The 16,874-nt window shown below is 48.9% G+C and overlaps 1 long non-coding RNA gene across 1 annotated transcript in view; it reads right to left on the reverse strand.

Annotated features, from left to right (window-relative positions):
- LOC143827848 (uncharacterized) overlaps window positions 1–8,170 on the reverse strand; it is a 48,676-nt gene extending 40,506 nt beyond the window's left edge. The window contains exons 1-2 of the long non-coding RNA XR_013227419.1: window positions 7,970–8,170; window positions 5,454–5,519 (exon numbers count right to left, since the gene is read on the reverse strand). This is a non-coding gene — a long non-coding RNA (uncharacterized LOC143827848). The remainder of the gene's footprint in view (window positions 1–5,453; window positions 5,520–7,969) is intronic.
- Between the last annotated feature and the right edge of the window lie 8,704 nt (window positions 8,171–16,874).

Consider the following 16,874-nt stretch of genomic DNA (forward strand, 5'->3'; position numbering starts at 1 on the left):
ATACGGCGGAACATGCAGAATGGTTAACGGTTTTGTGAACCTTCCGTGGAGGCAGGAAATGGGGCCTCTTCTTGCAATTCAAAGGACTTGACGCCCTTCCTCCTCCTATTGTCATTTGCAATCAGGAACACTTTTGCATTACACACAAAGCGTACAGCCCATTATGGCCTTCAGGAAGGGACACACGAGGCTCGCCGATTCAGACTCTCGGCCCACCAAGGTCAGTATTGTCGACTCAGACTGGCAGCAGGACTCCAGGGTCTCAAGCAGAGGTCACCCATTGCCTTGTCCTTTAACGGGAGAGGCTGGGGAACCTGGCTGCTTGCCAAGCAGATGCACTGACATCGCCTCTCCCAGTGAACCCATGGATGCAAATCCACTGATTAGTATGTAATACTTTCACTGAGCACATATATTTTATAACTATAGATCCCTAAGACGAGTTTGATCACTTTCAAGCCCAGGATCACTGTCTGAGGAGCAGAGGAACTTCTAAGGGTACAGATGTTGGCTACCTCTAATACATCTGCCTGGGTAATTCTATGGAGAGGGACCTAGTGGCACCTCCCAGATGAACAACGTTTTATTTCAGCATGTAGACTAGAGTTCATTTAATCAGATGCAGCGTCATGGATCCTTACGATGTAGTCTTGTTTTTGTAGGTGAAAACGAACAGGGTATAGGGGCCATGAAATGCAGAAGGGATGGGGGAAATATTGTGTAAATGTCAATAATTTAATGAGCAAGGAATGCCAGATTTCACAATAATAGATAACACAAACTAAGAAAAAGGGAACAATCCAAAGGAAGTCTACTCAGAATCATAGAATCATACAGCCCCCTGCACAAGGCAGAAAATTCACAATATCTGCCCACCCGCAGTGACCCCAATTCCATGCCTGGATGATGCCTCCACCCCAAAATCCCCTGGAACCCTGGCCAGTCTGGCCAGGAGAAATATGTCCCATGTTATTTGGTGGGGCTTCCTCCCAGGAAAGGGTCTAGGATTGTAGCCAAAGTCTGAATTCAACCCAGTAAGGGAAATAATGTAGAAATTGGACAGGTCTCTAAACAGGCTAACCAAGAAAAATGATCTGTTTTGCTGTACTCTGGAAAGAGAAATCCGTCTTGCTCGTAAGAACGTTTCCCCTGAATGCAGAAATCAACCTTGCAAGGGTGGGGTGGTGGTCTGACAGTGAGGGTTGGTATTTGGCACAGGAAGCATCAGTTTCCAGGTCCACAGAAACAAGGGTGGAGCACATGCATGAGCCTGCCACTTCTACACTTCCAGGTCGTGCAAAACAACTTGTCAGAAGGCTCCAAAGCCAGGCTCCCCCATCTCCATGAATCTGAAATCTGAAACGGAACAGTGGGCACCAAAAGCAAAATGGCAGCTACAGGGTGGGGGCTGGGCCAATGCCAAAACAATGTGGGATTCCACAAAACCATGGTCTGTTCCGTATGATAAGCTGCCTGTGAATGGGTGCTCTCTGCGGGCCCTTCTGAGGCGCTCCTGTTCCACGGAGGCAGAAGCAAGACAGGAGGGGCTCTTGGCTTTGGCAAGGAATGGCTTGGGGGAACGATTAAGCGAGCACCAGGATCTGCATTGGTGGGTACCCATGAGGGTTGTGCGCTTCAGCTTGGTTTGGTCGCCTTGGCAATCACCGAAGCCCCAAGTGGCGCTATGCGCACAACCCTCAGGGGGACCCACATTAAGAATCACTGTTCTTAAGCCACTCAGCCCACCATCTTTAGAGGGGCATGATAGTAGTGGAAAGTGCCATCAAGCCACAGCTGACTTCGGAAGGCCTCACATGGTTTTGAAGTCATGAGAAGAACATTGCCTGGCCCTGCCCTGCAGCCCTGGTCTTCCTTATGGTCTCCCACCCAAGTAGGGCTGACTCTGCTGAGCTTTTGAGGTCTGATGAAGCTGGGCCAGCCAGAGGCATCCAGATTCAGGGAGAAGCATTATACCACTTCTCCATAGTTGAATGCTGACCATCTGGTGGATTGAATCACTTAGTGATTCTTTTCCTCCGGATTTCATTGGGTTTTTATTGTTTAACCCAACGGGGTTTCCTTGAAGCAGTCGTTAAACTGGATATGCACTTTTAGAAAAATGGAAAGGATCAAGGATGGGGCAGGAAGCATCTGAATATTTCTGTCATTCACAGCATTGGTCTCAAAGGGCACCTCTCTCAGGTTAGAGTTTTGACGTTCTGCAGGGCCTGCAAAATGCAGCTCTTCCGCACGGTCTATGGTTGATCTGATGGGCCCCTCAGTGTTAAGGGAGTAATCATTCACTATGTTATCTATGCTCCTTCTTCCCACTCCTGTACTAGATTTCTGGAAGAGTTAGTGTGCTGCAGACCCCCACGGTTTTAAAAACTTTTCAGGAGTCTGTTTATGGATGGATGTTCTGTTTATAGATGGATGTTCTGTTTATGGATGGATGAACATGGATGGATGTTCATGGATGGATGTCCAGAATTGCTTTAATGGGGGGTTTAATGGGGCTTTTAATATGGACAATTGTAACCCGCCACAAGCCGGTTTGGGAGTGGCAGGCAATAAGTCTAAAGAATAAAGAAAGAAAGAAAATAGATCTGTTATAGCAATTCTGGACACTTCATCTGAAATGCGTTTACCTTGATTAGGCCATGGCTGTATGATCTTTACTAAGTCACTGACACGGATTGAACTACCTTACCAAATTAAAAATAAACGCCTTCCATAGTTCCACAGAGCAGGAATCCAGTGGCACTTTGAAGGCTGGCAAAATTTACTGCCACAGAAGCAGTTGTGAGTCAGTTATCTTCATCACAAGCAGTGGCTCGACGGGAATCCGAACAGTGAGTGTAGTCAGGCCGCTGCTTGAGGTGCTTCATGCATACTATGGTGTTGTTCTGCCGATACTGATCTTTTTTATAACTCCTTCCCCAAATACTGCAAGGGCATAATTTGGAATGTAAACGTCAAAAGGGCCTTATGTAACGCAGGCTGCTGAATGGTGAAAACACTTCTTAAAGTACAAATTTCTTTTAGAAAACCACCATGTTGAGAAAGCAATGAATTCTGAATAGATTTCAGACCTTGCTGAGCATATCTTCCACACATCTTCATCTTAATAGATTTTCTACCCTGCAACAACCTCTAGTCCCTTGAAACTTTCTGGGGATTATATCCAACACCAGCATTTTATCTTCACAGATGGCAACCGCAGCTGTTCCAATTTTAGCTCTTGAATTGTGACCAAAAGCATTTGGGGGGGCTCCTACGCTCTTCCGAAAACTGGAAAGAGTCCAAGAAAACTGCTGGAAGAATGTCCCAGCTCTCTGGAGCCTATTGCTCTAGTCCAGGGGTAGTCAAACTGCGGCCCTCCAGATGTCCATGGACTACAATTACCATGAGCCCCTGCCAGCATTCGCTGGCAGGGGCTCATGGGAATTGTAGTCCATGGACACCTGGAGGGTGTTTGACTACACCTGTATTTCAGGAGTTTACTCATCATCTTTCTTCCCCCAGACTTACTAATTGCTCACTTGATCCTGCTGCTTCAGATTTCTTTTCCTGTCCTGCCCCAGCTAATCTTCCTTCCCTTTTTCTATTCTCTTTCTTCTTGCTGTTCCTCGACCGATTTCACTTCTCCGCCTTGACAAAAAATCATCTTGTTCTGCCTATTTTTCCATGTCCCTGCTTCGTTGACTTGTACTGATATTTCCCAAAGGGAAAGCCATATATTCACAGTTATGCGTGAGTATCTTGAATACAGCAACAGGTAGTCAGCACAGATTTATAAGCAGAAAGGGAAGGAGGGACCAGTAATGGTATTCAAATTGTTCCACAGTTGTTATTGTTGTTGTTGTTGTACTTGTAAACATTATTTATTCTACCTCTTTATGTGCACGGGCTCAGGGCAGTTCTCACCAGCAGGATAAAGCAATCAATTTAAAAAGTTAAAATAGAACAAAATAATAAACTCAATAGTTAAATTATCAGCAGCTAATAAGCCCCCCCCCCCGCCACCATCCTCCATCTGGCCTGCAGGTTTGGGAATATATGCCAGCTGAGGAATGAGAGGAGAGAAACAGAGAGGAGGGGAGGGAGGACAGGATGGTGTTAAACCACCCTGGCCTCAAATTTTGTCCATTTCACCAGTTTGGAAAGGATGTGCAATAACCTGGTCTTTTTGGCAAGCAGTCCAACATCAATGCAGCCGTAACAAGGAAAATCAACATTATAACGTAACAATGATAGCTGGGGAGCTATTCTGTGGCCAGCCAGCGTATGCCTCCCTTCCTACGTGGAAAGATGCTTATATTTTCTGTGAAGGTAGGCCTCCAATCGAGAACAGTGTAAAATGCTCATAGGATCTGGCCCGGACATGCAGTAGACAAAGGGATCAATTAGGTTGTGGATATAAAATTAGAATTATGAAGAACAAAGTTACGGGGGAAAGAACAAACTAGGTTCTATACTGGTTGCTGTTGCAAAATTGGAAAGGGGTTCATATAGAAATGGCAAAAATAATCTTGTATTGTGCGTGTGGAGGGGGGACAACTGAAAGAGAGGGAGAGACAGACACAGAAAGAGAGGGAGAGACAGAGAGAGAAAGATTCATTTACAAAACAGATGGATGGGAAGGCAGCAGAATGGCAGCGTATGGAAGACACTGCTTCAGTGGAACGAAGAGAAAAAATGCGGAAAATGGTGGACACATGTCTTGTCGCACAAATTCACACAACAGAAAAATGACAACTCAGAACAATCTGGTGCTTGCCATTTGTCTTGCTCAGTTGTTTCGTGGTGCTTTGCACATGCTCTCTCAACTCCACCAACCTCCTAGGTGTTTGTAAGCTGCTTTTGGACTCCATTGAGGTATAAAAAGTGAACAGTGGGATATAAAAAGTTAAAGTAGTTAAAAAAAAAACCCCAGCTTTTCTTCTTCTTCTTCATCCAACCCATGTCTAGACCTAAGATCATAACTTGCATGGAAAGGCCACTAACATTTAGGCAAGATGGCTTAGCATTTTATTCCAGATGGTTACTGAATAAACCTAGCAAATGCAGCAGGGGTAGTCAAACTGTGGCCCTCCAGATGTCCATGGGCTATAATTTGTCCATGGACTACAGCATTTGCTGTCAGGGGCTCATGGGAATTGTAGTCCATGGACAACTGGAGGGCCGCAGTTTGACTACCCCTGTGTAAATCTACTTGTATTAGAGAATCAGATACATCAAGCTACGGCTTGATGTATGAACCCAGCACAGGGTCGTGTTAATAGAAAAGAAGCAACCCGGTTTCGTATTTGCACATCTGATGAAACAGTTCTACAGAACACACCTAATTCTCAGTCGCTGACCACAGACTCCTGTGGTGTTTCTCTGACACCCAGCTCAGACAGGGTCACATTTCCACTTAAAAATGCAGAGAAATATCATGGAAAACATACCTGCTTTGAGTCCGAAGCACCTCTCTCCCCAGAGGTGGAAATCAGCACCAGAAAGTCAGTTCAGCCCTGTAAAAAGGAAGAGAAAGACTTTCTCTAGCCACGTCTCAGTCTTCACCCCAGAGCAACGGCTACTCTTCTCTGAACTAGTATTGCACCTGTCTTTGCTGCAGATCTTAATCTGGATAACAGATGGCACCTTCCGAGGTTCTGCCGTTCTGCCCAGCTACGTCTTTTTCTTTTTTTACTGTACAGTACTAAGCACCCCTCCTCCTTTTCAATCCGAAGCATAGCAGCTTCCAAGGTGCTGACACTTTCATGCACCTGTTCCTCTTCTCACCGGGTGCCAAACAATGAGAAGATGCCACCTTGAAAAGAACTGGCATCTTCTCATATACTCTTGCCTAGAAAACAGGTTCTCTTTGTCCAAATAGTCAGAGAGAGAGAGAGAGAGAGAGAGAGAGAGAGAGAGAGAGAGAGAGAGAGAGAGAAGGTTTGTACAACCTAAACAACAAGCACAACTTCTCAACATGTATTCCATAGGTGCTGTGGTGAGTAAACGGCAACACACATCTCATTCTTAGTCAAAAAGATATTGTAGTATGTTTCTTATTACTCTCTAACAGGAATGGGGGGTGCCGATTACCAAGGAAGGCTGTCCGGTCAAGTAGACGCAAGGCCATGCCCTTGCCTCTGTGCGGAGCTGTCCAGGCTTGTAGTGCTGAAAGATGTTCTCCGGCACTAGAAACCCAGTGCTACCAAGGAGCTGTTCAGACAACGGCAGTCCTGGTGACAAACCCAAGCACACAACCCGCCCTACATGGGCACCAACCAGATGATCCGAATTTGACCCACTGGACAAATTATTTTCTTGCTGGTGAATCTTTCAGGGTTGTTGCCCTGCCCATACGCACAGTTCTAGGGGGCCCTATCAGTCTCAAACACAATTGGCACAATGGCGTGTCAAATCCACTCCCGTCTTTATTTAACAAAGCCACTGGAGGAGACACAAATCAGCCGAGGGAAAGCTCATTTTCCACAGTGGTATTTCTCCTCCTTTTCCACGTCTGGGGACCCTAAGCTGAACTAAGGGGACAGAAGATGGAGCTCTAGAGAAGCGTTTGAAAAGCTCAAGTTGCCAACTAGTCCCCTGCTATCCTGACTGAAAAGTCTGCTCACTCTTCTGGGCATGCCAAGTTGCAAAAGGTTCCTTAGGGATCCTTCAATCTCTGCAACTCACCATTAATCCCCTTCCTACACGTTCACAGTTCTGCCAATTTGGGGGCCTAAACAGTGACCAAATCATGTGCATCTGGCCAAAAGAAAGAGAGAAATTGTGTAGACTCTCATTTCTGTTTTATGTAGAAATCAAAAACTGGGACTTGAATTCTTCCCTGCTGTGACCATTTGACAAACAGCAATAAAATCATCGGGGATGACAGTACAGACTCTTTGTTAGCTTTCAGGGCGCAGCCATTTGCCAATTCAATTTGCACTACAGAAAATTCAAAGAAAAACTGCCTTCCCCACCCCTGTAAAAAAATAATAAAAAAGATGGGGGTAGAAGTGCCATGAAAATTAGGACAGGGAGAGAGACTCATAGGTTAGATTAAACACCAGAAATGCAACCAAGAGTTTGCAAGATCCTGTTGCTCGCTTGCAACAAGTCCCGCGGGAAAGAACAGTGGCCCTTCTGCCAGAGCCCCAGACCGCAGTTGTCATTAGCAATTTGAATTCTCCCACCAAGTCAGAGTGTGGAAGGGTCGTAGGAAACCTAAATCAAATGCTCACTGAGCAACAAGAGGGAGGAAGGGACAGGCAAAAGATAAAAGCCAACTCTCCATGGCCCAGGGGGAATGTGCTGCTTTTCAAGTCAGGGTTTTCTTGCTGAGCAACTGGGAAAGATGCGGTTCAAGACCAGGACCCTTTCTGCACACACTAGATAATGTGCTTTCAATGCACTTTCGAAGAAGATTTTCCTTTTCTGCACTGGAAAATCCAGCTTCCAAAGCACACTGAAAGTGCATTATCCAATGTGTGTGGAATGTGCTCAGGAGTGGGGGGAAGGAAAGCCTGCAGAGTAAACTCGAGGCAAAGGGAAAAAGGAGGGTCCCTGACTGGCAGGTCCCATCGGGGTCCATCATTGCTGCTGCCTTTGGCTGGCTTTTTTTTTTTTTTTTGGGGGGGGGGTGACACCAACTGTACTCTCTGCTAACTTTGGAGCTCCCGCCTTGGGGCCGGTAGCTCGCCCTTCTCCCTCCCTCTCCACTGGGAATACCCCCAGAGTTTCGGAGGAGTCCCGCAGGACATCGCCCGAAGTCTTCCCCTCGACTCCACGCGCTTGGATTCCGCTCCAACTGCCCCCGCCGCAGGTAGACTGCCCCTGAAGAAGGGGGCTCTGTTTCCAGCCAGGCGGCGCAGCGTCGCCGAGGGGCCAGGCTGCCGCAGCGCAGCACCCGGAGAGGAGGGCAGCAGACACGCCTTTCCCCCCGCCGCCCGTGCCGGGAGCCGCCTCTTACCTGCGGAGCCAGGAGGGCGGGCAAGGCGGACGCGCATCCCGGGGAAGATGCGCGCATCAGCCGAGCAGTATGGATCGGGCGGGCGGGGCGAGCCCGCGGAGGCGCAGCAGCCTTGCGCTCCCCGCTCCCTTCCGCGGGGCGCCGAGACAATGGCCAGCTCGCCCGCTCCGCGCCGGCGCCTGTCTCTTTAAAGCCTCGCTCAGCCCACAGGTGGGCCCCGTCATCGCCGCGGAGATCCATGACGTCACCTCAACCCGCCGGAGGGGAGGGGCCCACTTCAAAAGAAAAGCCGCCGGTACGGCCATGGCAACCGGGGCTGGGCAGGCGGTCGCGTGCTGCAACGCGCCTCAGCCATTGGCCGGCCGGTGGGTGGCGGGCGGGGCGTTGTTCTTCTCTCCAGCCTTGGCTGGGGGAAGGGGGGGGGGAATCAAGGCTTGGCTCTGGATGGGGAGGAGGACGAGGAGGAGAGTTATGATAATGGAGGTTATTATTTCCACAGGCAGGAGAAATTCACCGCTGCGGGAGGGAGCCTTTGGGCAGCTTTGCCGGGCCTTGGCAGTGCAAGAGTGGAAGAGGCACAAGAACATCAGGAGGGCCCTTCCAGGGTGGAAGGTCCACAAGAACATCAGGAGGAAGGGGCACAAGAACATCAGGAGGGCCCAGCTGAATCGGACCGGGGGGGGGGGGCTGTCTGGTCCAGCATCCTGTCTGGCACAGCGGAAGGCCAACAAAAGGGAACAGAGACGGGAGGCCTTCCTCTGCTGCTACTGCTTAGCTCTGGCATTTGGAGGATCACTGCCTCTGACAGTGGAGGCCCCCTTCAGTCACCACCGCAAGCCCTATTTGACAATATTAAGCTTGGGCGCCTTGAGAGAAGCGACCACACTACAAAAAGAAATTGTCCCTCGTACAGTGATCCAGGTTATTTATGAATTGTCCACTCCAGCTGCAAGTGGATCATGTTCTCTTTCAACCTGTCTGTGCTTGGCAGTGCAGGGTATGGGACAGAGAGGTGTTATCTGCCAACGGACACTTCATACATCTCATGGTGGACTCTGGCTCACAAAAGCTTCTGCCACAACGGAATTAGCAGCTTTACAATGGCACAACAAGAGCCTCTTGTGGCACAGAGTGGTAAGTGGCAGAAATGCTGTCTGAAGCTCTGCCCATGAGGCTGGGAGTTCAATCCCAGCAGCCGGCTCAAGGTTGACTCAGCCTTCCCTCCTTCCGAGGTCGGTAAAATGAGTACCCAGCTTGCTGGGGGGTAAATGGTAATGACTGGGGAAGGCACTGGCAAACCACCCCGTTTTGAGTCTGCCATGAAAACGCTAGAGGGCGTCACCCCAAGGGTCAGACATGACCTGGTGCTTGCACAGGGGATATCTTTACCTTTTACAATGGCACAATATTATCCCTGAAAAAACCCAAACATATTGTACTGGGGATTCATCTGCTGCATCCAACCCCACTCCCCTCAATGGTCTCTCCTCAATTCCATGTTTGTGGCAGGAGAAATGAGAGTCTTTCAGTCCCAATTTATAGGGTTCTTGGATGATATGCGGATCGGAGGGAAGTGCTTGTGGGGAGCGAATGAGAAAAATGTCACAGACCATGCATGGGGCTGTGGGGTGAGCTATGGATTTGTGAAAGAGTTTGCATTTGGCAAAAACCTTGTGTCCTGTGTCCACTGGAATTCAAGAGCTTCTTTTTTTGGGGGGTGGAGTCCTGGGATCCTATGAGGGTCGTGGTACAAAGCTTGGACCAACCAGTCCTTGTCAGATGACACAAGCATTTTTGGGTCGCGCAAAACTCATCGCCAGAAAAACTCTTCCCTTGATAGCAATGTGGGTTCCATTTTGGGCAAGGCTGCTGGAGCACTTAGGTCTTTAAGTCAAAATCCACAGGCTTAACAGCTGCCCTTGTAAATGCTAAAGAACAGGTGCAAATTGCTCCCCTAGCAGCACCACACTGATTACTGAAGCTATGGCTGTGGTCCACCTTAGCATCAGTGGCAAATGCTGGCAGGGGCTCATGGGAATTGTAGTCCATGGACATCTGGAGGACCACAGGTTGACTACCCTTTCTTAGAGGATTTCCTCTGCTGATGGCATTCCTATTCCTGTGCTCTTTGGTTCTGGGGAAATGTTTTGCCACTGCTCTGATATCATGGCCAAAGAGGTCACCTCTCTTGGAATCTTAACCAGGTGTGGCAGGATGCTTCCTAATCACAGGCCAGGCTCCCTGGCTGGGTTCCCAGGGGCTCTGGCAAGAAATACACTGTCCCCCAATGGAGCTGCAAGGCACACAGACAGTCCGGTGGCCTCCCAGGTCTAAGTTAGGAATTTTAGGCACACAAAGCCATCCTTGCAGCCTTGGGAGTCATTTGCATGCCAAACAGTTATGCCGTTTAGGAATCTGATTATATGGGGGGACGGGCGACATTATGACCATTCTAATTACGGCTGCAAGGTTTCAACAGATGACTAATTGTGTCTACTTTTAATACCTAATACTATATTTTACATGGTGAAGCTGAAGTCTTGAGGCATGGTTTGCTTTATTAATGATCAATCCAGATTTCCACATAATTGTATAGTTGGTGGACTGAGCTGCATTCGCATGGCATCCCAGGGAGGTTGGTTGACCTTGTCCAGTATTAAAGCTCTGAAGTATTAAAGCTCTAAAACACCAGAGAAGCCACTTGACTGAATATAATAGAATCACAGAATCATAGAGTTGGAAGGGGCCATACAGGTCATCTAGCCCAACCCCCGGCTCATCGCAGGACCTTCTTGGCCTCAAGAAGAACACCCTAGCATCCTTGAGGAGAACTCTGGAGAGGAGGCATAAGAAGTCACTAAAGAAACCAGCAAGTAAATCCCCCCTTTTTCATTCTTCCAGATTCAAAAATCATAGGCTCAAGCACCCACCTAGTAAAAACAAGGTGGGGGGCGATCTTTTTACGTACAGTAGCCTTCTTGACTGCATGTGAGCCTGCTGTTTTGAATGCTCCCCCACATGTGAACCATTCCCTGTGAGTAAAACAAATAAGAAAACTGGCTCCATCAAGGAGCAAGGTTGTAGCCTAGTCTATTCCCTGAAGAGCTAGCTTTCTACTTGCAGGTATTTCTTAAAACTCTGAGGCAGCATTAAAAGCATGACCTCTTCCACCCATTGTCTGGAGCCTTTTCTCCCACCTCAGGACTCCTGTCCTCTTATTCTGTCACACGCGTAAGCTAAGGCTAACATGTCTCCCCCACCCCTTCTCCTGCTTCACCTCCAGCACGGCTATAATCCTGTTATTACTATTAATTTCATTAGCGATCGCAGAGGCTTCTGCCTCATGGCCGATTCAGCATGCTTCCATCCAGCATGACCGGCACAGGATGGCTGCCAAGGAAATTAACACTTTGCCTGGGAGAGGTGTCTTCGGACTTACACAATGCACAGGGAAGGCGATGCTCACAAGGCCGGAGCTGATGCACACCAAGGGCTGCCCACCCTCCGTGATGTTGCCAAGGCAGGAGGTTTGAGCCTATTTCCCAGCATTTCTCTAAAATCTGGCCGTGTTGAGCAGCAGACAAATCATTCATCCGGGCAAAGTTCATTTATGACAAATGATATTTTGCCCTGCTGAATGCCTCTTTCAGGAACTGTGAGCACATGACAAACATTAATTAAACCTTTGTGCAGCCTCAGGTGGTAAGTAAACACGGCCATTTCCCCACTCTGGTTTTATGCAGCGAAGAAGGAGAGAAAGCAAAGCTCACCCGCTTCCCCCTCTCAGCCATCCTAAGCAGCAGCCGAGGAGACCATTCTTATCCCGTGCTTCTTCCAGAGAGCTTGGGGCCATATGCCTAGATCTCTCCAGGAACTGTGTTATCTCAGCACCCCTAAGAGCTGGATCAGGAAAATGAATGGCTCAAGGTCACCCAAAGAGCTTCAGGACAGAGCAGGGAGCGGAACCCAGATCTCCATGTTGCTTATCTAACATAGTCACAAAGCATGGTGCCCATGAACACCGTGTTTGACACCAACCTCCTCCTCCTCCAAGGAATATGCATACATGGACACTTGAAGCTGCCTTATGCAGAAAGGTCAGTGTTGTCGACTCTGACAGGCAGAAACTCTTCAGGGCAGGGGTAGTCAGCCTGTGGTCCTCCAGATGACCATGGACTACAATTCTCATGAGCCCCTGTCAGCGTTTGCTGGCAGAGGCTCATGGGAATTGTAGTCCATGGACATCTGGAGGACCACAGGTTGACTACCCCTGCTCCAGGGTCTGAGGAGAGAGAACCTTTCCCATCCCCTACTATCTCAATAAAACCAGAGTCCAGTAGCACCTTTAAGACCAACAAAGATTTATTCAAGATTTATTATTTATTTAATACATCTTTGTTGGTCTTAAAGGTGCTACTGGACTCTGGTTTTATTGTGCTACTTCAGACCAACACGGCTACCCACTTGAATCTGCTGTCTCATTGTTTTAACTGAGGGTGGTGGGGATTGAACGTGGGACCTTCTGCATGCCAAGCAGAGGCCCTACCGCTGGACCACAGCCCAGGAGTGTCACAAAGTGTCACTGTTGGAGGCTAGGCTGGGGATATGGGTCAGGTTTCAGCAGCTTGGTGGACTGGAATGCCAGGTGGTGTCAGGCAGAAAGAGGGCTTTTCCAAAATCGCAGTCCTTTCCCGTCCCATGTCTAAGAGCCAGGGAGTGGGCCTCTGTCCTTCCAAGGGTCAAAAAAGCTGGGAGGTGAGGATCTAGGCAGAACTTTGGCACAGTGGTTAGCTAGGCAAAGAGTGCAGTTGCTCCCATGTAGAGCATCACTCCCTGAGCATTCCTTTCAGGTCTCCTCTTGAGAAGATTGAGAGTCAATTAGCAAGCCTTGGGATCTCATGAGATGGGCGTTCCACCTTCTGCTGTCTAACTCCTTCTGACTACGCTGTCTGGGATGATCTACAACTGTTTGGGGGAGCTATCAGCCTGGTGGCCCGCAGCTGGCCTAGAGCAAAGCCAACATGTCTGGCTCAGCCTGCTCCCTAGACGGCTGATTCTGAGAAGGCAAAGGGGTGGCAGGTGACAGTGGATGAGTGATAGGGTTGGGAGTGTCCTGCATAGTGCAGGGGGTTGGACTAGATGGCCCAGGAGGCCCCTTCCAACTCTATGAATCTATGTGACCACAGAGTCAACAAGATGGGGGAGATCTAATGTTGGCTTTCCGAGTCCCTATGGTCCATGGGACTCCCTTCTTTCTATTCATTGCAAATCTGTGTCTCCATTTTTGCCTCTGAGGGATGTTGAAAATACGCCAGTGTTTGCCTTCAGATGAAGAACAGCTAGACCACCAGGTCTCTCTCTCTTTCTCTGCTTTCTCTGTACAAAGTAGTTTATCTTCTGAATAAAACTGTCCTTTAAGAAGCCAGTGTTCTGTTCTTTTGCATGTTTAAACGCTGCCAAGAGTAGATGCCTACTTGTTGCATCCTAATTCTGAAAATTTGTATAGACATTTTGTATAGAAGATTTACATAGACAGACTTTCGTTCTGTCTCTAACTTTCTGTGTGCCAGACAGAAGAGACTTGGGGAGTCCTATCTATCTGTTTTTATCTGTCCTTTTTTTCCAAAGAGCTCCCAGGCCTCAGACTACTCACTACAGCAAGCCTGGCTAAGGATATACTGTACTGTTTGTGCTGAAATGGCTGGACAGGGTACTAACCATGATTTGTGTAGGGCAGTGGTCCCCAACCCGTGGGCCGCGGCCCGGTGCCAGGCCACGAAGTCCTTGGTGCCAGGCCGCAGCTCCCTCTTCCCGCCCCCCCCGAAGCGAGAAGCTCGCCAGGCCGTGAGCAAATCAGCCGCCAAAGTGGCCGATTAGCTCGCGGCCCGGCAAGCTTCTTATTTCGGGAGGGGGGGGAAGAGAAGCTTGCTGAGCCGCAAGCTAATCGGCCGCTTTGGCGGCCGATTTGCTGGCGGCCCGGAGGGGCCGGGAGGGGGAGCCGCGGCCGCCGGCATGGCAGCGACGCAAACGCGCATGCGCGGACTGCCGCACACGAGCGTTTGCTCCCCTGCCAGGCGCAAACGCATGTGCGCGGCAGTCCGCGCATGTGCGTTTGCGCTGGGGCTGCCGCGCGTGCGCAGGGCCCCGGGCCGCCCTCTCCCGCCACTCCGGAGCAGCGGTCCGCGGCAACCGGAAGGTTGCGGACCACTGGTGTAGGGGACTCAGCTGGGGGGATTGGTTTGTTCACCTCCATCATATTCCCAACTTCAAATCCCCTCCCCCAATTACTGCTTGCCTTTATGGGGGGAAACATACAAATTTGAGACTGTGTTTCTTTCAATAGACTCATAGAATCATAGAATAATAGAGTTGGAAGGGTCCTCTTGGGTCATCTAGCCCAACCCCCTGTACTGTGTAGGACACTCAGAACCCTATTGCTCATCTACTGTAACCTGCCACTCCTTGAACCTTCACAGAATCAGCCTCTCCGTCAGATGGCTCTCCAGCCTCTGTTTAAAAATCTCCAAAGATGGGGAACCCACCACCTCCCGAGGAAGCCTGTTCCACTGAGAAACCACTCTCACTGTCAGGAACTTCTTCCGTATGTTTAGACGGAATTTCTTTTGAATTAATTTCATCCCATTGGTTCTGGTCTGTCCCTCCAGGGCAAGAGAGAACAACTCTGCTCCATCCTCCACATAGCACCCTTTTAAATACTTGAAGAAGATGAAGAGTTGGTTCTTATATGCTGCTTTTCCCTACCCGAAGGAAGCTCAAAGCGGCTTACAGTTGCCTTCCCATTCCTCTCCCCACAACAGACACCCAGTGGGGTGGGTGAGGCTGAGAGAGCCCTGATATTACTGCTCAGTCAGAACAGCCTTATCAGTGCCGTGGCGAGCCCAAGGTAACCCAGCTGGTTGCATGTGGGGGAGCGCAGAATCGAACCTGGCATGCCATATTAGAAGTCTGCACTCCTAACCACGACACCAAACTGGCTCTCTGAAGATGGTTATCAGATCCCCTCTCAGTTGTCTCCTTTCCAGGCTAAACAGACCAAGCTCCCCCAACCTTTCCTCATACGTCTTGGTCTCCAAACCCCTCACCAGCTTTGTTGCCCTCCTCTAGACACGCTCCAGTTTGTCCACATCCTTCTTCAACTGGGGTGCCCAAACCTGACACAGGACTCCAAGTGAGGCCGAACCAGAGGAGAGTAAAGGTCACATAGCAGCTCCGATGGGGTAGTTAAGAAAATGCTATTGGATAAGGTTACCAGACAACTCCAATGATGCAACCACAATCCAAATCAGAGGCTTTCCCGCTCTCTTTTCCAATTTAGCACAAGCGTCTCTTAGCGTTTATTCCCAAGACTGAATATTCTGTCATGTTGAAACTGGAAAAACCTGCAAGTTGTCAGGTATCCAAAGCAGGGATCTGCAGCCTTCACCTGGTCGTGGCTGCAAGCTAGAACATGTGGCCATCAGATCATGGCAGTTCAGGGGAGGGGTCTTGTCTTCGATGCCACATTGAGCTTCAGAGAGCTTCAGGGAGTAACAGGAAATCTCAAGCTTTGGTCGTCAGATCAAAACAGTCAACACTGGCTGTTAGATCAGCTCTTCATTAGTGCCAGAACATGATGCACAGTGTACCAAGACCGCACTGAACACCCCCCCCCAAAAAAAAACATGCCAACTTATATACACACAAGGAACAAAAACTCACGGCAGCACATAATTGGTTAGAATCATAGAATCCTAGAATCCTAGAATCCTAGAGTTGGAAGGGGCCATACAGGCCATCTAGTCCAACCCCCTGCTCAACGCAGGATTAGCCCTAAGCATCCTAAAGCATCCAAGAAAAGTGTGTATCCAACCTTTGCTTGAAGACTTCCAGTGAGGGGGAGTTCACCATCTCCTTAGGCAGCCTATTCCACTGCTGAACTACTCTGACTGTGAAAAACGTTTTCCTGATATCTAGCCTAAATCGTTGTACTTGAAGTTTAAACCCATTACTGCGTGTCCTCTCCTCTGCAGCCAGCAGAAACAGCATCCTGCCCTCCTCCAAGTGACAACCTTTCAAATACTTAAAGAGGGCTATCATGTCCCCTCTCAACCTCCTTTTCTCCAGGCTGAACATTCCCAAGTCACTCAACCTATCTTCATAGGGCTTGGTCCCTTGGCCCCAGATCATCTTCGTCGCTCTCCTCTGTACCCTTTCAATTTTATCGATGTCCTTCTTGAAGTGAGGCCTCCAGAACTGCACACAGTACTCCAGGTGTGGTCTGACCAGTGCCGTATACAATGGGACTATGACATCTTGTGATTTTGATGTGATGCCTCTGTTGATACAGCCCAAAATGGCATTTGCCTTTTTTACCGCTGCATCACACTGCCTGCTCATGTTTAGTTTACAATCCACAAGTACCCCAAGGTCTTGTTCACACACAGTGCTACCTAGAAGCGTATCCCCCATCCAGTAGGCATGCTTTTCATTTTTCTGACCCAGATGCAGAACTTTACACTTATCTTTATTAAATTGCATCTTGTTCTCATTTGCCCATTTTTCCATTGTGTTCAGATCTCGTTGAACTCTGTCTCTGTCTTCCGGAGTATTTGCCAGTATTTGCCAGTATTTGGTGTCATCTGCAAACTTGATGAGTAGTCCCTCCACCCCCTCATCTAGATCATTAATAAATATGTTAAAAAGTACCGGGCCGAGCACCGAGCCCTGAGGTACCCCGCTACTCACCTCTCTCCAGTCTGATGAAACACCATTGACAACAACTCTTTAAGTGTGGTTCTCTAACCAATTCCCTATCCACCTGACTATCTGAAAATCCAGATTGCAGTCCTTCAATTTATCCATCAGAACATCATGGGGAACCTTGTCAAAAGCTTTACTAAAATCC

Source organism: Paroedura picta, chromosome 18 (genome assembly GCF_049243985.1).
Source record: "Paroedura picta isolate Pp20150507F chromosome 18, Ppicta_v3.0, whole genome shotgun sequence".
NCBI lineage: Eukaryota > Metazoa > Chordata > Lepidosauria > Squamata > Gekkonidae > Paroedura > Paroedura picta.